At 39.2% G+C, this 25,878-nt stretch overlaps 1 long non-coding RNA gene across 1 annotated transcript in view; it reads right to left on the bottom strand.

Annotated features, from left to right (window-relative positions):
* Window positions 1-25,878, bottom strand: part of LOC133241026 (uncharacterized) — a 43,679-nt gene that overhangs the window by 6,378 nt on the left and 11,423 nt on the right. The window contains exon 3 of the long non-coding RNA XR_009734482.1: window positions 4,500-4,682. This is a non-coding gene — a long non-coding RNA (uncharacterized LOC133241026). The remainder of the gene's footprint in view (window positions 1-4,499; window positions 4,683-25,878) is intronic.

Raw genomic sequence — 25,878 nt, 5'->3', positions numbered from 1 at the left:
GTTGTTACTTGCTCAACTGTGGCAGACTCTTGTTGATACCCATGGACTGTAGTTCACCAGGATCCTCTGTTCATGGGATTTTTCAGGCAAGAAGGCTGGAATGGTTTGTCATTTCCTTCTCCAGGGGATCTTGCTGATCCAGAGATTGAACCCATGTCTCCTGCATTGCAGTAGGATTCATTACCCACTGAGACATCTGGGGAGCCTTAGACAGTGTATTAAAAGGCAGAGACATCACTTTGCCAACACAGGTCCATATAGTCAAAGCCAGGGTTTTTCCAGTAGTCATGTACATTTTTGAAAGTTGGTCCATGAAGGCTAAGTGCCAAAGAATTGATGCTTTTGAGTTGTGGTGTTGGAGAAGACTCTTGAGAGTCCCTTGGACAGCAAGAAGGTCAAACCACCCAATCCTAAATGAAATCAACCCTGAGTATTCATTGGAAGGACTGATGACTGATGGCATCACTGAGTCAAAGGACACAAGTTTGAGCAAGCTCCAGGAGTTGGTGATGGACAGGGAAGCCTGGTATGTGCAGTCCATGGGTTGGCAAAGAGTTGGACATGACTGAGTGACTGAACTGAACTGATACTAATGCTGAAGCTCCAATACTTTGGCCACTGAAGAGCCTGCTCATTGGAAAAGACCCTGATGTTGGGAAAGATTGAAGGCAAAAGGAGAAGGTTGCAACAGAAGACACGATGATTAGATTACATCACCAACTGAATGGACATGAATTTGAGCAAACTCTGGGAGATGGTGGAGGACAGAAGAGCCTGGTGTGCTGCAGTCCATGGGGTCATAGAGTCAGACATGCTTTGCGATTGAAAAACAATAACATAGCTGATTCCCTTTGCTGTGCAGTAGAAATTAACACAATATTGTAAAGCAACTATACCCCAGTAAAAATTAATTTTTTTAAAAAAGCAACATCCTCAGCAGAAATGACTGTCTTAATGAAACGCACGCAGGTATCCTAAGGAGCTGAAGCTGTCAATAGGGAGCTTTGGTGATGATTGGAGCAACTGAATTTTCACACTATCCTTGGGGTAGGGACAGGAGACATATATTGTTGGAATCACTGTGAACAGCTCATTTGGTTATATTTAGTAAATTTAAATATATTCAAACCCTGTGTTATGCAGGTCTACTTCATTTTTCCAGAGGACACAATATAAGAATGTTTACTACAGTATTCATGCTAATACTGAAAACCTGGAAACAATTCAAATGCCTATCAACAGGAGGACAAGGAGATAAACTGTGCTATCTTCTTTTGGTTAAACACAGGTCAGTTCAGTTCAGTCGCTCAGTCATGTCCAGCTCTTTGTGACCCCATGGACTTCAGCATGCCAGGCTTCCCTGTCCGTCACCAACTCCCAGAGCTTAATCAAACTCATGTCTATCGAGTCAGTGATGCCATCCAACCATCTCATGCTCTGTCATCCCCTTCTCCACTTGCTTTCAATCAGCATCAGGGTCTTTTTGAATGAGTCAGCTCTTTCCATCAGGTGGCCAAAATACTGGAGTTTCAGCTTCAGCAACCATCCTTCCAATGAATATTCAGGACCGACTTCCTTTAGGATTGACTGGTTTGATCTCCTTGCAGTCCAAGGGACTCTCAGGAGTCTTCTCCAACACCACAGTTCAAAAGCATCAATTCTTTGGTGCTCAGCTTTCTTTATAGTCCAACTCTCACATCTATACATGACTACTGGAAAAACCATATATTTGACAGATGGGCCTTTGTGAGCAAAGTAAAGTCTCTGCTTTTTATATGGTGTTTAGGTTGGTCATAGCTTTTCTTCCAAGGACCAAGCATCTTTTAATTTGGTGGCTGCAGTCACTGTCACAGTGATTTTAGAGCCCAAAAAATAAAGTCTGCCAGTGTTTCCATTGTTTCCCCATCTATTTGCCATGAAGTAATGGGACCAGATGCCATGATCTTAGTTTTCTGAATGTTGAGCTTTAAGCCAACTTTTTCACTCTCCTCTTTCACTTTCATCAAGAGGCTCTTTAGTTCCTCTTCACTTTCTGCCATAAGGGTGGTGTCATTTGCATATCTGGGGTTATTGATATTTCTCCCAGCAATCTTAATTCCAGCTTGTGCTTCATCGAGCCCAGCATTCACATGATGTACCCTGCATATAAGTTAAATAGCAGGGTGACAATATACAGCCTTGACATACTCCTTTTCCAATTTGGAACCAGTCTGTTGTTCCATGTCTGGTACAAACTGTTGCTTCTTGACCTGTATACAGATTTCTCAGGAGGTATTTGGTTGAATATATACAGCAGTTAAATGACCTGAAACTATCATCATCATAGTTAAATCTCAGGAACATAGTATGTAATGAAAAAGCAAATTGCAAAATGAGATGTACAATATGATGTTGTTTCTATAAGTCTGAAAACAGTGTAACATTTTATTTGTAGAGGTGAACCCACATGATGATGGTATAAAAATATACAAAGGTTTGCAGCATAGCAATTTTTCCAGGGAGGGAAAGAGTAGGAATGGGATTAGAAAGTATCCCCAAACTTCAACAATATATTTTTAAAAATCTGCCACAATTATATGAATTTAATATGTGAATTCTCTACCTTTATATGTATGATTGAAATAATTTAGAAAACAAAATTAGAAAACATTAAATACTGTAACATAATTATTGAAATAATAAAAAATTAGAAAACATTAAATAATACAAAATGATTATTAAAATAAGCAGTCCTTGGTCTTTCTCCTTCACACCCCTATTTTTATTCCCCAAAGGTAACTGCTCTGAAATTGTTTTGGTATTCATGTCCATATTTTTTATCATACGCTTTTCCTGCCATTTTTTCTTTATAAGATTAGGCACTATCTACTGTTGTCTAATCTGTGATTGAAATTTAGCTTCCCCATTCAGGTTTGCTCCTCCTATTCTTTTAAAATAAATACATGCTTCACAGTTTGGGATTAAATCACTAGTCAATGTTTATTTTATTGCGATCACATAATTAGTGTTTACAGCTGAGCCCTATAGTATTCCTCTATAGTACTATTTTTTATCTTGAGCAAAAAGTGACTCTCATTGACATATTATTTACCAGTTTTCTATATACCTACTGGTAATTTTCTCTATAGACTTATAGAGTGCCTCCTTCATAAATTTTCCAAATGCTCTAACAGACAAAATAATTAAAAAAAAATATTTCCCTGGAGACCCTAGTCCTATAAGTCTGTATTCTCTGTTCTACTGGGGATCGAACCCAGGTCTCTTGCATTGCAGGTAGATTTTTTACCATCTGAGCCCACCAGGGAAGCCCCATTAGGGACTAGGGTATCTTTAAGCCTGGTTCATACATCCCTAAAAGGGACTTCCCCAAGCCAAAACTTTCATTGGAACTCTTGTGTCCTGGTTCTTCTGTTCTCCTTCTAGATTCATTCTTCTGATTTGGTGTAGCAACTTTTTACTAGTTTCCTGAGTAAAGATACTCATTTGATTGACAGCTGGATAGAAAACTGTGAGAAATAGTTTCTCTTTTAAAAAAGTATACTTTTTAAAGATATTGTTCAGCAGTCTTATAGTTACCATGTTTGCTGCTGGAATATCCATTGCAATTTTGTTTTTATATTTGGTGTGTGATTGCTTAACCTTGAGGAAAGATTTTAGAATCAATTCCTTACTCCTGGTTCTGTAAACTTTCACCATGATGCTGCTCAATATGGACACTATTCATTTATGTCAGATACTTGTGGGCACTTTCGGCTGCAGACAAGGGAAACTTGTGTTTTTTGTTTTTATAATTTCGTCTCCTCTATTTTCTCTTTCCTTTCCTTCTGGAACTCCTGTTTATTGGATAGTGGGCATCCTGGATCAATTCTCTGGTTTTCTTAACTTTATTTTTCTCTTTTGTACACTATTTTATGTTTGCTATTCTTCCTGCAGATTGTCTCGATTTTATCTCCCAATACTTGTTTTATTTCTAGTATTATTATTATTGTTTCTAAGAGTTACTTTTCTTTTTTTTTTAGGTATCTTTTACTTGTTGCATAATGTAGTCTCTCTCTGAAGAAGATAATTTGTCTTACCATTCCTGTATTATCTTCTCTTCCTAACCAGTCAGCCTTTTTTTCTTTTTCCCTTGGACTTCCGTGTTGATAACTGGTGATACAAAATATTCTTACTAAAAAAAAGAGACACCCAAAAGTTATGAGAATGCCTCCAAATGTGGGGAAGATTTACTAACAAGTGGGTTCACGAGGCGGTGGCTGGACGGCCTGCCCGCCTTCCCAGGTGGAGGCCCCTGAATGGCGGCATCTAGAGATCTCTTCCTCGGCAGGGCTGCGTTTCTCCTGGCTCTTTCCTTGGGCATTCAGTCTTATAAACACTCCGGCGTCAGGATATGAGCGGGAGTCAGTGGCCTGTTTCTGTCCGCCAGCCCTACTTCTTGCTCGTGTGTCTGACTCCAGCTACTGGGGCCTGCTCGTTCTCCTCCCTGATCTGGAACTTACCCGTGCAGCTGAAAAAAGGCGCGGACGGGGGCCCGGTGTCCTGTTCTCAGGCTCAGCCTTCACCACTTCACTGATAATTGGTGCCTCCAACTCCGGAGTGGCCAAGTTCTGCTGGGGTTTCAGCTTCTTTCTGTATTATGCTTAGGAGTCCACATCCTCTGCCTCACAGTCAGTCGCCTCTCCCTTGTCGGGAAAAAAAAAAAAGAAAGAAAGACTTGACATCTCCTATCAGCTGTTCTGTCTTCCCCCTTTTCTTTGTCATTAGAAATTTATACCTTTTTCTTTTTTTTTCAGTGGGGTTTCTGGAGGGAATGAAGATAAATTCATATGTTTAATAACAGAAGTGAGTAAAGCAACTTACTGTTCCTCAGTATCCTTTTGTACAGGATGGGAATATAACATCTACCTCAGAGCTGTGAGGAATAAATGAGTTGCAAGTGTGCATGCTAGGTTGCTTCAATAGTGTCTGACTCTTTGCGACACTATGGACTCTAGCCCACCAGGCTCCTCTGTCCATGCGATTCTCCAAAGCAAAAATATTGGAGTGGGTTGCCACTGCCTTCTCTAGGGGATCTTCCTGACCCAGGAATCAAACCCACATCTCTTATGTCTCCTGTTGGCAGGTGGGTTCTTTACCACTGTGCCACCTAGGAAGCCCAATAAATGACTTACTACATGTCAAATGCTCAGAACAGTGTTAGCACATGGAACATTCTCAGTATTTGCTACCATATTTTTATTAGTATTATTATTCAAAATGGCAACCCACTCCAGTGTTCCTGCCTGGAGAATCCCAGGGGCTGGGGGTGCCTCGTGGGCTGCTGTCCCTGGGGTCGCACAGAGTCGGGCACGACTGAATCGACTTAGCAGCAGCAGCAGCAGCAGCAGCAGTGCCTTTCTCAGCTAACAGTTTCTTAGTTGGCTCTTGGCACCTCTCTTGTAGCACACATGACTAAAAAACAAAACCGATGCATTGAGAATTAGAATATTTGATAAAAAACTAGAATGGTAGATAAAAAACCAGAGCAGTATAGAACACATAGTAGGTTCTCAATAAATGTTAGTAATTCTGGATCTGTATCTTTGTTTTCTCATCCCAGACTCCGAGAACCTTTGTATATCCCAAGGGCCCGATTTAGTACTTAAGCTTATAAGCTGTTCCCACGGCTATATCAAGTTGAACCAAACTGAATTTGTATTGGCACCTGTTTTGGGAAACATAGATATACTACAAAGCTTGATTTAGATGTCAATAAGTTGAGTTAAATACAGATATTTTTAACCAAAATTTTAGTAATGCTGCCTCAAAAATCAACATATTTTGAGGGAACGTTTTTATTACTTTATTTCTACTCCATGAATGTCATAAAAAAATTCAGCCAGCAAAACGTTGCCTTGTGTACACTGTGTTCTTTGTTTACATTTATGTATTTCTTTGGATGGATTTGTTTCAATGCTGCTTACCCATCATAATGTTGAATTTTCCCTCTTAATTATCTTTAGCAAATTGGAGTCTGTGACAGTGCTGAAATATTTCCTTCTAAGTTTTCCTGATTTGGGACATTAAATCAACATTCCTTCTTCACGTATTCTTAGACAGATACTGTTTGAAATCCCAGCTCAGACTTCCCAGGCCGTCCAGTGGGTAAGACTTTGCCTTCCAGTGCAGGAGTGTGGGCTCAATCCCTGGTCCAGGAGCTAGGATCCCACATGTCTTGTGGCAAAAAAAACCCCCAAACCCAAAACAGAAGCAATGTGGTAGCAAATTCAATAAAGACTTAAAAAAAAGAATGAGTCCCAGCTTAGTTCCCAAGAAGACTGTTACTATGTCATGAGTGTTTTGCAGAGCGAGCATGCAGTATATACTAGGGCCGAGGTGGATCCTGCCCTTCGGACTCTCACTAGGGATGCTGTGGTATAATGTCAGACAATCCAAGGACGTGGGCTCTGCCGTCTCAAGAGCCAACAGAGGAAGGTAACCTAAGGCTATGTGCTACCGTCCGCGAAGGTCACCACAGTGACACAGGGAAAGATCTCACACGGGCCTCTGTTTCCCTCACTGAGTGACAGGCTTGGTATGCCTTTTAATTCCTCTCCCAGATGTATGCAAAATATAAACCAAGATATAAAATTCTCTTTTTATAGCTATTTTCAAAAAGCTTGGACATACTTGCACATCGTTCCCCCTGTGGAATTGTATTTGAAAGCTGTTTTGCTGTTTGTTTTAGTTGCTAACTCCTATCTGACTCTTCTGCAACTCCATGGACTGTAGCCCTCCAGGTTCCTCTATCCATGGTATTCTCCAGGCAAGAGTACTGGAGTGGATTAGCATTTTCTCTTCCAGAGGACCCTCCTGACCCAGGGATCGAACTCGAGTCTCCTGCGTTGCACATGGATTCTTTACCACCAATCCACCACGGAAAGCCTGAAAGTTATCTTAAATTGCTTTAAAAAAATAGTCCTCTTGTCTTGGCTGCTTTTCATGTCAAGTAAGGTTTAGGGCAACTGATGCCACAGAAGCTCATATTTGGGACAAAAAGAAATAAGACTCTAGAAGCTAAATTCTGCAGTTTTAAAAGGAGTCCAACCTGAGACTTTCTCTGCCTGCATTTGAAAACTGTACCAAAATATGGCGCTCTTCTGCACAGGGAAGCTTTCTGTTACTGGGCTCAAGCCTGCCTGAGCAAACCATCTGCATGACGCAGGAGGCCAAGCTGCCTAGTGCTTTTGACAGATCCTCTAACAGATATGCTCTCACGTGGATCCTCCTTTCCTCTGCTCTGAGGGTAGCTTTAGGCTGCAGGAAATAAAGCCTGAAATGATATAACTGGAATATTGGTTGTGAGACTCTTTGATCTAACAAAGTCCCTTTGTAGTCAAATAAAACAACTCAGGCTCATTTTAAGTGAGAGGAACCTAAGCTTTCTCATGCACTCTGTAACTCTCACCTATCCCAGTGAGATGCTAGAAATATTTTCACTTTGAGTTTCTGGAACCAATCCTGACTTTAAGACGAGGTAACCTCATGGTAGAGACCTGGCAAAGAATGACTGTGCTTGTAATTTCCTGGATCTTTCCCTGGAAAGATTTTTTCCCTCGGTTGATAAGTTTGGGAGAGTAAACTAGAAACCTGAACAACTAGGCCACGTGGGATGCACTTATGAAGGTTTAATATTTATCTTTAGGCCCAGACAGTTATGCAAACGCTTGGCACTATATTCTCCCCACATAAAAATAGACATCAAAAATAAGTTATGGCACATTTCAAAACAGTGCACACATCAGATATTACTAGTCGGGTGACATTGGCACACAAACCTCTGCCCATCATGAACCCATGGCTTGAACTGGCAGGGCGGGTGCTCAGAGGGAAGGCTGACCTGTTTTTATTACTCAGAAGAAATGAACTGTTACCTTTTACAGACACATGTTTTAACAGGGGCTCAAAGGAGTGGCAGACCTACGCACTGAAGTGGAGGTAACACTCCACAACCCCAATAAAGGATACAGCTATATGTACCCGCATTTATTTTCTGACTTCGCTTTCTTCAAAGACTGAGTATCCTCAACATTATAAATTACATTAATATTTCTGAACAAACATAAGATTGATCGGTGTGTGGGATTTACACATATTTTCTTATGACCTAAAGGGGTTGAATGCTCCATGTTAAATACAAACTACTAAAGTATGAGAGATGTATCCAAACAATACATGTCTAATGAAGACTATCCATCACATTTCAGATCAAAATTAATGTCTGTGCAACCAATCTGCAAGCCTGTAATATTTTAGAATCCCTTTCAATGCTAAGCCCTGCTTCACTCTAGCATTTGTTCTTATTTACTATAGTCTTAATAAGCAGTACTTCATTCTTCGTGTTTCAAATGATCACTAATGGAAAAAGAAAAAAAAACCCATAACAGTTTACTCTGTAACTCAAGGATAGGCAAGGGACAGTGTCTTTCTTCCTCTGAAGAGGTGTTTCATGCTAATATCCAAAGATTACTCAGCAATCCCACGGACCTTCCAAGCACTAAGAGCAAATGTTCATGTACTCGATACTCATATTCAGTGTGACACTTGAATGAAGCTAATTTATTCAGCACAAACATGACCTTGAATTATAGCATAATATTTTAATGTTGTGCTTAGGAACTTAAATCCCTGGGAAGAATTTTAATTAGGGGATAAGAAAAGGCACTTAGTTTGGTTCATTGACTTGTTGCTGTTCAGGAAATAATTGGCACTGTTTGCACACTGTGTGGAGGGTTTCACATTAAAGAATCATTTGGACAAATTTATCAAGCTATATTTTAGAGTGGGAGTAAGTGAGTCTGAGATTCTTAGTTCTCTTGCTCATCCATGAATGAAATTAAACAATGCCGAAGGTTTAAAAAACCCTCTTTTGAAAGCATATCTTTGGTAGAAATCCAATATTTTGCTGCTGTTTTTTTTCCCTTCTATAATTGTCAGGACATTCACATTCAATAAACTATCGAAAAGGAGTCCACAGGTCTCACTGTTATTTTCAGCCTACCCATTCATTCAGAAATATTTTAAAGCTGTTTTGGGTCTCCTCGGTACTGTCAGCAGAGTTTTATTGTTTTGGAGCATGGTAGTTATCCAGACCATCTTACCTGTCTCCTGAGAAACCTATATGCAGGCCAAGAAGTAATAGAATTGGACATGGAACAACAGACTAGTTCAAAATGGGGAGAGGAGTATCACAAGGCTGTATATTGTCGCCATGCTTATTTAACTTCAATGCAGAGTACGTCATGTGGAATTCTGGGCTCTAGAATCACAAGTTGGAATCAAGATTGTTGGGAGAGAAATCAACAACCTAAGATATGCGGATGTGCAGATGATACCACATTAATGGCAGAAAGCAAAAAGGAACTAAAGAGCCTTTTGATGAAAGTGAAACAGGAGAGTGAAAAAAGCTGACTTGAAATTCAGCATTCCAAAAGCTAAGATCATGGCATCCAATCCCATCACTTCATGGCAAATAGATGGGGAAAAGGTGGAAACAGTGACAGATTTCATTTTCTTGGGCTTCAAAATCACTGCAGATGTTGACTGCAGCCATGAAACTAAAAGACATTTGCCCCTTGGAGGGAAAGCTATGACAAACCTAAACAGTGTATTTAAAAAGCAGAGACAACTCTTTGCTGACAAAGGTCCATAATAGTGAAAGCTGTGATTTTCCCAGTAGTCATGTGTGGATGTGAGAGCTGGATCACAAGGAACACTGAGCACTCAAGTACTGATGCTTCTGAACTGTGCTTTTGGAGAAGACTCTTGAGAGTCCCTGGGACCTCAAGGAGATCCAACCAGTCCATCCTAAAGGAGATCAAACCCTGAATATCCAGTGGAAGGTTTTTGTTAAAGCTGAAGTCCCTATACTTTGGCCACCTGATTCAAAGAGCTGACTCACTGGAAAAACCCTGACGGTGGGAAAGATTGAAGGGAGGAGAAGGGGATGACAGAGGATGAGATGGTTGGATGGCATCACCGGCTTAATGGTCATGAGTTTGAACAGACTCTGGGAGATGGTGGAGGACAGAGGAGCCTGGCGTGCTGCAGTCTATAGGATCATAGAGTTGGACAGGACATAGCGACTGAACAAGTGAGCAAGACATACCCCAGTCTGCCAGAGGCTTTCAGCCTACAGGGAGAAACTGACGTAAACAGGCATTAAAAAGCACTGTCACATCTGCGATAATGGGTGAGCCAGCTTGCTGTGTTCATCTCAATATATCCCAAATAAGGTAAAGTAGTGCATCCAAGATTATTTCAAATATCCTACTGATTGTGGGTTTTAAAATAATTATTAAAACTATGTTTATTATAGAATAAAGTATAAATCTAGAAAAACACTGGAGAAGGCAATGGCAACCCATTCCAGTACTCTTGCCTGGAAAATCCCATGGACGAAGGAGCTTGGTAGGCTGCAGTCCATGAGGTCGCGAAGAGTCAGACATGACTGAGCGACATCACTTTCACTTTTCACTTTCCTGCATTGGAAAAGGAAATGGTAACCCACTCCAGTGTTCTTGCCTGGAGAATCCCAGGGACAGGGGAGCCTGGTGGGCTGCCGTCTATGGGGTCGCACAGAGTTGGACACGACTGAAACGACTTAGCAGAAGCAGCAGCAGCAGCTAGAAAAACACTGGAGCTGCATCATAAATGTAGATAACTCATATAAATTCAACCATTCCTTTTTACCATCCTTTTTAGGTCTCACAAATATTTCCTTTGACTTCCAGTCTAGAGGGAGAAAGCAGACTCTTCAAAAGGCCTCATTCCCAACACTATGAAACCTCTCTTTCAGTGCTTTTGCTATTGAGATAGTTTTACTTTAATCTGTGAGATTATTTGATTAATGTCTACTCCCTATGCTATGTTATCAAGCAGGGGCCCAGTCTTTTTTCAATTTACTTTTGTGTTCAGAGTGCCTTGCAAAGTGCTTGTCTCATAGTGACTATTTAGTATTTATTGGTGGGTGGATAAACAAATATATAAAACAGGGGTACAGAGGTAGAACCCTGGCACAGAAATCATGATGACCTAGACTAGAGAAGTGACATTGGAACTGTGGGAACATGGATGGATTTAAGAGATTGGAAGGTAATGCAGAACTTGGTTATTGATTAAATGTATGGAGTGAAGGAGAAAAAGGCGACAAGGACGACATGCAGATATCTGGTCTGAGTAATTGGTAGATGGTAGTGCCCTTCCTCGAGACAGATGGATAAATCATATCCCAGTGCACTAAAGGACTTGCAGATGTAATCAAAGAACAACTGTCAGTAACTGGTGAGAAATGAAAGAAAATGAGAACCGTACTGAAACACAGGGATCAGATATGTTTTGAAGAGCCTCTGGGAGAATTACTAAGAAACTGCAGCTTGATTTAGTTAGACATTTAATAAACCCACTTGTATTAATTTCCTAGGGCTGCCATAACAAATGACCACAAACTTAGTAGTTTAAAACAACAAAAACTTATTCTGCCACAGTTCTAGAGGCTAGAAGTCTGAAATCAAGGTGTTGGCAGAACCGTTGTCACTCTGCAGGCTTTAGGGAGAACCTTTCCGTGCCTTTTCCTGCTCTGGAGCCTTGTGGCAGTGTGACTCCAATCTCAGGCTCTACATGCATCTCCTTTCTCTAAGTGTCTTCTTAGAAAGACACCAGTCATTGGATTTGGTCTGGACAAAGACACCAGTCATTGGATTAGAGCTTTAAGCTCTGATACTTTGGCCACCTGATGTGAAGAGCTGACTCACCGGAAAAGGCCCTGATGCTGGGAAAGATGGAGGGCAAAAGAGAAGGGGGCAGTGGAGGATGAGATGGTTAAATAGCATCATCAACTCAACAGACATGAGTTTGAGCATAATGAGGGAGATAGTAAAGGGTAGGGAAGCCTAGCGTGATGCAGTTCATGGGGTCTCAAAGAGTTGCATACAACTTAGCAACTGAACAAAAATCCAATATGACCTCATCTTGACATAATGACATCTGCAAAGATCCTATCTACAAATTAGGTCACATTCTCAGGTTTTGCATGGACAGAGATTCTGTGGGGACAGAATTTATTCTACTGCATCATTCAACCTATTTCTGTGAACTGGAATTATTAACTGATGTATTTGTCAATTATTTTTAGTGATAATTCAATCACAAATGTTTATTATTTTTACCTGACAGATGGAAAAAGAACGTGAGTGTAGTAAAATGTAAGGAAGCCTCTTTAAAAGCTCTTTATTGGCTATGTGGCTTGGGCAAGATACACATTCAAATTTCAGACTGCTGCTGCTGCTAAATCGCTTCAGTCGTGTCTGACTCTGTGCGACCCCATAGAGGGCAGCTCACCAGGCTCCCCGTCCCTGGGATTCTCCAGGCAAGAACACTGGAGTGGGTTGCCATTTCCTTCTCCAATGTATGAAAGTGAAAAGTGAAAGTGAAGTTGCTCAGTCGTTTCCGACTCTCAGCGACCCCATGCACTGCAGCCCACCAGGGCCCTCTGTCCACGTGACTCTCCAGGCAAGAGTACTGGAGTAGGTTGTCATTTCCTTCTCCTCAAATTTCAGACTAGGTAACTGTAAATCTCTGCATTCAAATACCTAGAGATTCTGAACTAAATATAACAAAGAGCATTTTAACTACATAGCTGAATTCATAAACAGGAGAAATTGCATGGGGCCATAAATGAAGAGGAAAGTGAAAGAGGTTAAGTAGGTGAGCCCAGAAGCCCAGGGTATGGTTGTCTGAACCAAGCAGATAATCAAGCTTGGTAACAGAAGGGCTTAGAAAAGAAGATGAAACTTTCAGGCACAGGAGGCAGGCTGTTAAAACTGAGACCTCTCCCTGCCCTCTACCTCCATTCATCTCAGGTCATCAAAGCTCTGCCACAGTTTAACTGAAAAGGTTGATTTAAAAAAAGAAAAAAAAAAAAAAAACCCTCAACAAAGCCTCCATTTGGGGTAGCAAAAAAGTGTCCCTGAGAATTTACAATAACAACCCTAAATCTTCTGTGGGTTGAAGAGGTCTGAGAAATTGATATGGAATTGGTCAGTGATGACCCTCAGGTGCCTAGAAGAGGCAATAAAAAACATATTCTGTACAGACAGCATTTCAGTGCAGGCTATGAAGACGTCCCCAAGATAAAGTCTTACTGAAGATTAATTTATAATAAAAAATGTGAAACTATGAGGGAAACAGTCAAATATGAATAAGAATGAAAAGACACTCAAAAAAAGACATTAGACTCCTAAACCCTTTAGATAATGACATAATGCAATGTAAGCTATAAAATACATATTCTATAGATACAATTTGAAATTTAAGAACAGTTTTAGAATATATAAAAATTGTGAGTATACTATAGAGAATTCCCATAGACTGTATACTATATCCTCTACTAACAATATCTTACATATCATCAGTGGTGATGTTGACCTTGATCACCTGGCTGAGACAGTGTCTGTCGGGTTTCTCCAACTGGAAAATTGTAAAACTCTTTTTTTTCTCCTTTTCATGCTCTTGTCTTTAGAAGGATATAATTGTATACAGAGCACATTAAGAAGTGAAAAGTTACATTCTACCCCTGTAAGAGCAGATCACTCTTTTGCATGGAGAATTTGTTCTCCCTCATTTACTTATTTATTCATTAAATTATATCAGTCTTGACTCACAGATATTTTTATTTTATTCTATAATTTATGTTATAAACAAATATGGTTTTATTTCTTCTTTTGCTCTAATTCTTCTAGCTTTGGCAATTGGAAGCTCTTTCAGCTGACTCTGTGTCCCTTTGGCATACTCCTATCATTGTGGGTCTCTGTTAATTTTCTTAAAGCAAGTTCTTCATTTTTGGTACTACAAATGCTCCAGTATTTCTTATGTTTTTCCTGTCCCAGTCCTAGAATCAGCCCTTTCTCTGAGAAGCCTTGGTTTCTTCAGTTGCAAATGACACTAGAAATCAAGATCTTGATGCTAGTTGGGTTCATTACTCTGGGGCCGTCTTTGCCTCTAGATTTTTCAGTTAACAGAACAAAGAAATGCATGTACACTTACCTGTGTGCAGACACTACCAACAAATATTTATATGTTAATCTCTGCAACCACATAAAGCTAACAATGCGCTCACATTGATGCCTCCACCTCTAATCCATTGCCACAGAGATCACTCTCATCTCCTCCTTTCAAATAGTTATCCATATCTGGTGGGCATACATATGGTGCTATCAGAATTGTTAACCTGTATCCCCCTGGGAAACAATTTTATCAAGTAAGATTCAAGGCTCATGTAGTTTCTTTAGCTAAAATACATACTTTAAATGTCTACATAAGTAAATATATTAACATATAATAAAAGAACAGGACATCATAAAATAATACACTGTTTTGAAAATAATCAAATACAAATTCTAGAAATTAAAAATATAGTCAATGAAATTAAAAACCTATTATATGCATTCAACAGTATAGTAAACTCAGATGAAAAGAGAATTAGAAATGAAAAATAAAAGAGAAGTTCAATGACATCATGGATGGAATAAGAAAATTCACTATATGTTTATTAGGAGCTTCAGAAAGAAAGTACAGTGAGAACAAGAAAGAGAAAATACTTTACATTATAGTAAAGACTTTATCCAGGATTTATGAAATAGATGACTTCTCAGAAAACGTAAGCACATTGCAAGCAAAATTCATAAAAAGTAAGCTTCACCTTGACACATCATTGTAAAACTGAGAAATACCTAGAGGAAAAAACCCTAAATGCAATCAGAGAAAAATACAATTTACTTAAGAAAGAAAAGAATTGTCCATCAGCCATCTTTTCAACAACAGTGATAGAAATCAGAATACAATGGAAAAGATTTTCAAAGTGCTGAGATGAATAACTGTCAATGCAAAACTCTACAGTTCAATGTGAGGTCAAAATAAATACTTTTTCAAATAAAAACGGAAGTGGCTCCCCATGAATAGATTATTGTTGGAAATGAGTCTACAAAATTTACTTCTTTTAAGTGAATTTACAAAATGTACTTCAGGAAGAAAGAAATTGAACCCAGAATGAGGAAGAGTGAATAATGAGGAATAAGTGTGGGCATGCACAACACAAACATTAAGCTGCCAGCCTCCTCTGTCTTCCGGTGGAGGAGGTCTTCCCGGGTGGCACAGTGGTAAAGAACCCGCCTGCCGATGCAGGAGACAGAAGAGACAAGGGTTCAATCCCTGGGTCAGGAAGATCCACTGGAGGAGGGCATTGGCAACACGCTCCAGGATAGAGGAGCCTGGTGGTTACCGTCCATTGGGTAGCAAAGAGTCAGACACCACTGAAGCGACTTAGCACCCAAGCACGCATGTCAAATAGAGAAGACTGTCTAACATTCAAACATTGAGAAAAAGAGAGGAATAAAGTAAATGTGATCTATGCAATAGGAGATTAAGAAGAAACAGTAAGTAAATAAGACACAAAATAAGATGGTATAATTACAAGTATACAGTGGTAACACTACAATTTAAAGGATTTAAATTAACAGTTAAACAATATAGATTATCAGAGTGAAATTAAAGAAAAGCTACTACTTATAGCTTACAGGAGACTCATCTAACTCATAAGGATACAAAAGAAAATGAAATTTAAATGATGGAAAACTTAAACCATAAAAATACCATCCCCTGTATCTGAGGGCTCTGCATGTGTGGATTCATGGAGCTGACTGTACTATAGCATTTTATATAAGGGACTTGGCCATCTGCAGGTATCGGTATCCATGGTGAGTCCTGGAACCAAAACCCTGCAGATACTGAGGGAGATGGATGGCCATACTACCTGAAAGAAAGCTGATACAACTATACAAATGCCAGACAAAATCTGTTATAGCAAAGAGGGAATATTCAGGATAAGGAATGATGAAGCGTTCCTTATGAGCATATCTAATTTAAACATACAAAGTGTGTTGTGTATAAAATATTATACATATATTTAATATATTTTGCTTACATTTTAATACACATACATTATATATATGTATATATATATGAGTGAGATATAAAATTTGATAAATCCATCATCATACTAGATTTCTCTCATAATTGGTAGTAACAGGTAACATTTCTTAAGATTTTACTGTCATATACTGTTCTAATTGCTTAATATGGGTCAGTATATTCAATAGCCATAACTTCATAGACATATGTTGTTTTATAATAACTTTGTACTACTTTAAAGTAATACTTTTATACAGTAGATATTAGCACCTCGCTTTGTAGATAAGGAACTTGAGGTATAGAGGGGTTAATATAGACCATGTTATATGACATGATTAAATTAAAAGTCAATAATTAAAAACTGGGCTTCCCTGCTGGCGCACTGGTAACTATCTGCCTGCCAATACAGGAGGCATGGGTTTGATCCCTGGGTCAGGAAGACCCCCTGGAGAAAGAAATGGTAACCCATTCCAGTATTCTTGCCTGGGAAATCTCATGGACAGAGGAGCCTGAGGACTAGAGTCCATGGGGTCACAAAAAGAGTTAGACACAAATTAGCAACTAAACAACAACAAATTAAAAACCATTGCCAATACAATTGAGTTTTTAAAATACATATTGCTAAGAAATATGTAGATTAAAGAAGGAATCATAGAATTTAAAAATATTTAGATGGAAATGAAAATGCTATCAAAATATATATGAATACATATACTATATGTAAAACTGTTACATTTAGAGATATTATACATCAAAACTGATTGCAGAAAAACATTCTAAGAAAATCACTGAAACACTTCATATAAAAGAAAAAAACCTAAAAATTAAATAAGCTGGAAAATATCCAACAAACTAAACTGAAGAATTAATGACATAAAATAGAGCATGTCAAGAAACCCAAAAGCTTTAAAGACAAATAAAATGGTTAAAACTGTCAAGATTGATCAAGAAAAAAAGGAAAGATATTTAGATATTTTAAAAAATGGTTAGAAAAGGTATTAACAATTTAGCACAATAACTTGGAAATTTGGATGTAATGGGTAATGTCATAAAAATATTAATATTAAATATATTTAATGATAAATAGAAAACCAAAATAGACCTCTGATAATTAAAGAAAATATGTAAGTTTTAAAAAATTCTCCAATCATCTTCCTTTCAAAATGCACCAGATCTAGATGCATTTTTCAGTGAGTTTTCCCAAAGATTCAATCTCAAACTCATATACAGTTTTCCCCAGAGGTTAGAAGAAGAAACACTCTTATTTATGAAGTAATATGTCATTAATAATTTGGTTCTCTTCCTTTTGGAAACATGAGAAATTAAAAAAAAAGATTTTAATAGAAAAGAATTTAGTAAAAATTATAAACATACAATTATATGACATTAATTGGATTTTAAACACATCACAACAAATAAACAAAACATATAATCTGTGAAACAACCAAAACTATTTTTTAAAAATCTAGGATTCTATCTAAAAAACATTTGTAAGGCTCTTAAAAAAAAAGTATGGCATTCATGAAATAGACAAAAATAAGCCATATTAAATTTAGAGATAAAGCACTGAAGAATTGATCCTTTTGAACTGTGGGGTTGGAGGAGACTCTTGAGAGTCCCTTGCACTGCAAGGAGATCCAACCAGTCAGTCCTAAAGGAATATTCATTGGAAGGACTGATGCTGAAGCTGAAGCTCCAATACTTTGGCCACCTGATGGTAGAAGAACTGACTAACTGAAAAAGACCCTGATGCTGGGAAAGGTTGAAGGCAGGAGGAGAAGGGGGTGACAGAGGATGAGATGGTTGGATGGCATCACTGATGCAATGGACATGAGTTTGAGCAAGCTCCGGGAGTTGGTGATGGACTGGGAAGCCTGGCGTGCTGCAGCCATGGGGTCGCAGAGTCAGACACGACTGAGTGACTGAACTGAACTGAATTGATCATATTCATGGGTAGGGAGACAGTATTATGAATTGAATATTCTTAAAATTAAATTAGAACATTAAGTACACTTTCAGTAAAAACATACAAAGGATTGAGTTCTTTGAAATCAAGTCAGTAAATATAAGGAAGAATAAATGTAAAGATCAGTCACGGCAAATGTGATGGGTCTTGCTTATGTATGTGGATATATATGGCACCCCACTCCAGTACTCTTGCCTAGAAAATCCCATGGACGGAGGAGCCTGGTAGGCTGCAGTTCATGGGGTCGCTGAGGGTCAGACACGACTGAGTGACTTCACTTTTACTTTTCACTTTCATGCATTGGAGAAGGAAATGACAACCCACTCCAGTGTTCTTGCCTGGAGAATCCCAGGGACGGGGGAGCCTGGTGGGTTGCCGTCTATGGGGTCGAACAGAGTCGGACACGACTGAAGTGACTTAGCATTAGCATATATATATGTAACTGTGACATGTACGGAAAGATAAATAGATGACTTTAGGAGAATAAAGAGCACAGAAACAGACCCACCATGTATGAAAACTTCGATTATAACATAGGTTGCCTACAAAGCAGTGGGAAGAAAATAGATTATTTAATAAATGGCTATGAAAACACTGGAAAGGAAGTCAACAAACTGGAAAGACATGAAATTAGAACTCTACTTTTTGCCCTCTGTACAAATGACTTCCAGGTGGACTGAGGACATAATGAAAAGCCAAACATAATAAATAGAACTCTTGGGGTACAAGATATAATTTCTTGATAAACCACTAGAACAGAACATTTAAAATAATGATAAATTTGACTCCATTAAAATTTAAATTCTATGTGGCCAAGACCTACAAAGTGAAAGATAAACCACAGATTTGGAGAAAATATTTATAATGCATATAACCAAGAATTAATATTTAAATGCATATGTAATGACTGTAAGTAAAAATATTTGAAAGACAAACAACCAGAAGGAAATTAGTAAAAGGGATAGAACATTTCTTAAAGAGAAGAACCAATGTCTGATAAGCAATAATAGTCAGGGAAGGACAAAGGAAACCATGAAGTTATACCATGTTACTCCAACAGATTGGCAAATATTAAAAGACAAAACATACAAAGTGGTGGCAAGAATACGGAATAATGGGAGCTCTCAAACTTTACTAGTGGGTGTATAAAAATGTATACCACTTTGGATTTGGCAATATCTAGGAGTTAACAGTAGGGCTTCCCTGATGGCTCAGACGGTAAAGGATCTACCTACCATGCTGGAGACCCGGGTTTTATCCCTGGGTAGGGAAGATCCTTCGGAGGAGGAAATGGCAACCCACTCCAGTATTTTTGCCTGGAGAATTCCATGGACAGAGGAGCCTGGCAGGCTACAGTCATGGGTCACATACAGTCAAATACGACTGAGTGATTAATACACACACACAGGAGTTAACAGTGGTGTATATTCTTCAACAAAGTCATTCCTCTAGGTCTATATTTTAGATTAGAACCATTCACACATGTGTAATGTGATACTTGCATAAGAATATTCACTGCAGCATCATTTGCAAAAACACAATATTGAATGCAACCTAAGTACCCATTACCAGAAAAATAGAAAGACAAAGTTAAGATACTGCATACGAAGTCATATTAAAATTATATGGATATGCCAATGTTCCATGTATTAGAAGATGTATTTCAAAGATCTAATGTTTGGTGAAAACAAAGAAAGTTGAAAAATGGCATTTAGTTTGAATATGTGCAAAACTCATTTTATGTTATCCATTATGCTGACTTACATAATCAGTTCACATAAATATGCCTGGCAATAATACAAATCAAATTCAGGATACTTTTTGGATTTAAAGGGGAATTAATCACATCTGTTATATTTTACTTTTTAATGAAAATATATCAACTCATGTTCTTACAAAGCTATGAACCATATGTAACATATATATTTTTTTGGTAAGGAAATACTTTGTAAAAAGGTAAAAAAATATTCTTTGAGTATTTCACAATAAAGTATTTTAAGGGAAAAAATGATGCTTATTAAATGAATATCGGAGAAGGCAATGGCACCCCACTCCAGTACTCTTGCCTGGAAAATCCCAGGGGCGGAGGAGCCTGATAGGCTGCTGTCCATGGCGTTGCGAAGAGTCGGACACGACTGAGCAACTTCACTCTCACTCTTCACTTTCACGCATTGGAGAAGGAAATGGCAACCCACTCCAGTGTTCTTGCCTGGAGAATCCCAGGGACAGGGAGCCTGGTGGGCTGCCGTCTATGGAGTCGCACAGAGTCGGACAGGACTGAAGCGACTTAGCAGCAGCAGCAGCATTAAATGAATATAACAGTAAATAATGCAGGCTTGGAGTATGGATGGGATTTTTTTTTTTTTAATAGAAAATGCTTTAATTTTCCTGAGTCCTTGGCAGGCAAAAAAACAGTTTTTAAAATTTTCAAAGTATTCCTGTTTGCTTTTTCTTGGGTACCCTCACAGTTCGGAACGGCACGTGTCTCACTGTTAGTTGTTACATATACAGGTGAACAGATACCACTGGTGCCAATTTCCAACGACTAATCAAATATGGCGATTGAAAAAAAACACCCATCATCTACGAAATTGCTCAAAATGAACATTTCTTGACATTGTTATAAATGCAGTATCAATTTGATTTTCTGACCATACAAAAGTATAAATTTCTATTCCATTAATGGTACTGAATGATTAACATCATAACAGTGATAAAAATTTTAAAACATTTAAAAAATCCATAGGATCCCGTTTTTACATCATAATTCTGATGTGCTGTTGTGCCTTCTATTTTGTCTGCAAAACTTCTATAGGGTACAGTGCACTGATGTGATAAAACCAAGGCACAAGAATACAGCTACAATAATTGTATATAAACCTTTAGCACTCTGTGCCAATTTTGGAAAAATTTAGAGAGGAGATCAAAAAGCTTGAAAAATTTTCACATCCCATATGATTAATGAACAATCAATTATGAGAGGGAGAAAGAATTTGGATGAGAATCTGAACAAGGGCAAAGGCGCAGTGGCAGGGCCAAGCAGGGTGAGAGGAGAACTCCCAAGCTCTGAGAGTGTGCAGTGGCGGAGGGCAGGGCCTTTAGAGTCGGGGACAGGCTTGCTTCTGCTCCCAGCTCTAGCGTCCACATCGTGTGGTCGTGTGGAAATTGAATCTGATGCACAGGAAAGGTCTAAGCCTCATGCTCGGCCCTGAATTCCCCCCACAAGTGGCCATTCTTGTGGCCACGGGGAGGGCGGGGGAGGGCGGAGGAGGGAGGCAAAGGCAGCTTGGGGCCAGATCCGCAGCCTTGATCCTGAAGACAGTGGAAAGCCACTGGCAGCATCTCAGTAAGAAAAGAAGCCAAGGACACCGTGGTGGACACGCAGGCGTGAGGGGATAGGGGACAGGAGACCTTCCTCAAGGGGGCAGTCAGAGTTTCACGACAGAAAGGGAGACGGGGAGGCTGGCCAAGGATGCTGGCATTTTAAGCCTGAGTGAACGAAAAGTATGGTGCTGTTAGCACGGATAGAAAGGAGCATGGAAAGTTAGTTTCGATGTAAAATCTGTTTCACAAGACATGAAAGAGTTCCACTGGTCCGGTCCAGCCATCAGTAAAGCCTCTGAGTACTCTCATCTTTTCAGCTTTCCATGGTAGGCAGTGTGTCCCTGTGAATGGTGTATGACTTAAGTAGAGAATATCTGGATTTTAAATCTTGACTCTGCTAACATAGTACCAATCTCAACATGTTCATCTGTTGAATGGGGATAATAACACCTAATTTGCAGGAAAGATGAAGTGCATTTTGTTCCAGGCCCATAATTCTGCTTAGAAATGTGCACTGGGTCTTAAATCAGAGAGGAGGATGAACTGTTGCCAAAAACTCTAAAGTGAATGGGCTCCCAGCTGATTGCAGGTTTACAGAAAAATGATGAAAATTTCTGGCTTAGACAGTAATGAAGAGGTTCAAAACAGCAATTCTTCTTTCACACAAGGTAGTAATTTAGCTTGAGTAAGTTAAAGCACCGGTGAATAATTGATTGCAAAATATGCATTATGATGTGCATAATTTAGTCAAACAAAAGCTCATGAAAAAGTCAACTTCAAAAAGAGGCACATTAACTCAGGCTATAGGCACAGTGTTTCTATCTAGAACATCCTTTGAAATTTTACAACATAAGTGGATTCAGGGAAATTGTCAATTACTTATTTGAGAAGAAACAGTTTTGTGTGCATGTGAAAATATGTATGCTACATAATTAAATACTATTGTATATTAGCATAGACACCACATGTCCTATATATTATATTGAAGAGTTACCTTATAGTCAGTAGAAATCATATTTTTGTAAATACTATATGTGATATGCATGAGTGCCAAGTGCCTCAGTCATGTCTGACTCTTTGCAACCCCATGAACTTCAGCCCACCAGGCTCCTCCAGGTGATTCTCCATGGAGGAGTCCATGGGATTCTCCAGGTGGAGTGGCTGCCATGCCCTCCTCCAGGGGATCTTCCTGCCCCAGGGAACAAACCTGTGTCTATTATGTCTCCTGCATTGGCAGGAGTGCCACCTGGGAAGCCCGCTATATGTGATATAGAAATAGAAATATACTTAAAATAGGCACCGTATATATTATATATTAACCAGATATTATATATATAACCAGATGGAGTACATACACTAGGAAGTACTTATACACAGGCTAATGAATCTATAAGTTATATATATCCTTATATCAATATCTCTGTAGGTGTGCTGTGCTGTGCTGTGCTTAGTCACTCTGTCGTGTCTGACTCGTTGTGACCCCATAGACTGTAGCCCAACAGGCTCCTTTGTCCATGGGGATTCTCCAGGCAAGAAGACTGAAGTTGGTTGCCAAGCCCTCCTCCAGGGGATTTTCCCAGCCCAGGGATCAAACCCAGGTCTCCCACATTGCGGGTGGATTCTTTACCACCTGAGCCACCAGAGAAGCCCATCAATACTGGAGTGGGTAGCCTATCCCTTCTCCAGGGGATCTTCCCAAGCAGATTTTTACCAGCTGAGCTATCAGGGAAGCTCCATCTCTATAGATACTATACATTAAAATATCTACTTGGTATATAGAAACCAGTGAAAACATATAAGTAAAAGCATTTTACATGCTTTAAGACATTATATCCACCTTACCATGCATACAAATCCCAATCTGCCAAAAGATTGTAATAGGGAAGAACAAATCTGAATCTGTATTAAATCTGTTTCTTTTTCTTTAACCTTTCTGCTCTGTTGCCTGGGCTTAGTCATGCTGACTCTGCACCCTTTGCAAAAGAATGTTGCCTATTGCCTGAAATACACAAGATAGCCCATTTTCAAGCTCTGACCTTTAAAGGTATAACACTCTTCCATTCATATAGAGATAAAAAGTTGGAGAAGAGAGAATAACATTTGTCTTGCTGGAGGTTTACAGGAACATCATGACCTGATCTACCTGGACATCTACAAGACCAAAGGATTCTGACATCAGGAAGTTTGCAGGCACTTACAATACACACTCAAAGAGATAGTAATACCAGACCACCTTACATGCCTCATGAGAAATCTATATGCAACAGTGAGAACCAAACATGGAACAATAGACTGGTTCCAAATTGGGAAAGGAGTACGTCAAGGCTGTATATTGTCGCCCTGCTTATTTAACTTATATGCAGAGTACATCATGAGAAAGGCTAGACTGGATGAAGCACAAGCTGGAATCAAGATTGCTGGGAGAAATATCAATAACCTCATATATGCAGATAACACCACCCTTATGGCAGAAAGTGAAGAGGAACTGAAGAGCCTCTTGATGAAAGTGAAAGAGGAGAGTGAAAAAGCTGGCTTAAAACTCAGCATTCAAGAAATGAAGATCATGGCATCTGGTCCCATCACTTCATGGCAAACAGATGGGGAAACAGTGGAAACAGTGAGAGACTATTTTCTTGTGCTCCAAAATCACTGCAGATGGTGACTGCAGCCATGAAATTAAAAGATGCTTGCTCCTTGGAAGAAAAGCTATGACCATCCTAGAGAGCATATTGAAAAGCAGACATTACTTTGCCAACAAAGGTCCATCTAGTCAAGGCTATGGTTTTTCCAGTGGTTATGTATGGATGTGAGAGTTGGACTATAAAGAAAGCTGAGCACTGAAGAATTGATGCTTTTGAACTGTGGTGTTGGAGAAGACTCTTGAGAGTCCCTTGGACTGCAAGGAGATCCAACCAGTCCATCCTAGAGGAAATCAGTCCTGAGTATTGATTGGAAGGACTGATGCTGAAGCTGAAACTCCAGTATTTTGGCCACCTGATGCAAAGAACCAACTCATTGGAAAAGACCCTGATGCTGGGAAAAATTGAAGGCAGGAGAAGGGGACGACAGAGGATGAGATGGTTGGATGGCATCACCAACTCGATGGACATGAGTTTGAGCAAACTTTGGGAGTTGGTGATGGACAGGGAAGCCTGGTGTGCGCAGTCCATGGGGTTGCAAAAAGTCAGACACGACTGAGCAACTGAACTGAACCACACCACTTCCCCTTTTACTATAAAAGAAGCCTGAATTCTAACTTGGGTAACAGGGTTCTTTGAAACATTGGTCTGCTATCTTATTGGTCTGCTGGCTTTCAAATAAAGTAATTATTCCTTGCACCAACAACTCCTCTCCTGATTTACTGGCCTGTTGTGTGGTGAGCAGAATGAGTTTGGACTTGGTAGCAAGACCAGAAATATATAGAAGAATTACATACTAGGGCTTTTAGTGTTAGTTGCTCAGTCATGTCTGACTCTGTGATCCCATGGACTGTTAGTCTGCCAGGTTCCTCTGTCCATGGGATTCTCTAGGCAAGAATACTGCAGTGGGTTGCCATTTCCTTCTCCACAGGATCTTCCTAACCCAGGAATTGAACCCTGGTCTCCTGCAGTGCAGGCAGATTCTTTATCTTCTGAGTCACCAGGGAAGCCCTTTTAACACATTCCTAATATAAAACTGATCTACTCCCCTCTTCACAATTATTAATTTGCCATGGTTCAAAATCTCCAGTGAACCCCATCTATGGATCACAAATATTCTGATCAAAACCAAATAATTTTTTTTAAAGAATGTTCACCAAAATGAGACTTTAAAATTTTTTTTAGTTTATAGATTTTTTTGTTTATAAAGGTTTATTAAACATCAGTAATTTTACAAAGAAAATATTAATAGAGGTTGTTAGAAAATTTTTGCCAAATATGTACAAATGTAAAAAGCCTTGATGACTAGCAACTCATTTTATCAAATCAAACCATCCTTTCTACTTTCAGACCTCCTGGAGAAATAATTTACTACCAATCCTGAACCAAAGCATTGACAGAAAAAAACAAATTTACAACAGTATCAGATAATGTGCTCAGTTCCTGGAAAGTTATAAAAAGATATATGTATAAAAAATCCTAAGCCACAAATACTTTCATATAGAGCTAATATAAATCATGTTTTGTTAGTTATAGTATCTAGGAGGTTGTTCAAACTTTCATATTCTTTTATATTTTCTAAAATATCTAAGCCAAAAGAGGCCTTCTCAGATTATTAAAATGCATGAGCTACTGCATATGGTATACATTCCTGGGTCATCATAACCTCCAGAGTGTTCCAAAGTCCTTTCAGTGGGGGCTCTACTTCCCTTCACCTGCACTCTGCTTCTCGGGCTCTGGACCCATGTGGACACAGAGTCTGGCTTTCTGATGGGTCAAACGTTAATGGTGCTGCAGGGTTTCTGTATTCATGGGTTTCGATGACAGGATCTCTAATAAGAGACCATAGTAGCTATGCCTTACACATGGATTGTCAGGTAGAACCACCCAGGTGGAGAAGGCTGAGACCCTTCACCTTGAGCCCCAGACTACTCCTTCTATGGC

Source organism: Bos javanicus, chromosome 29 (genome assembly GCF_032452875.1).
Source record: "Bos javanicus breed banteng chromosome 29, ARS-OSU_banteng_1.0, whole genome shotgun sequence".
NCBI classification, from domain to species: Eukaryota; Metazoa; Chordata; class Mammalia; order Artiodactyla; family Bovidae; genus Bos; species Bos javanicus.
The sequence above is the reverse complement of the archived record's forward strand: the minus strand, read 5'-3'. Positions and strand labels throughout refer to the sequence as shown.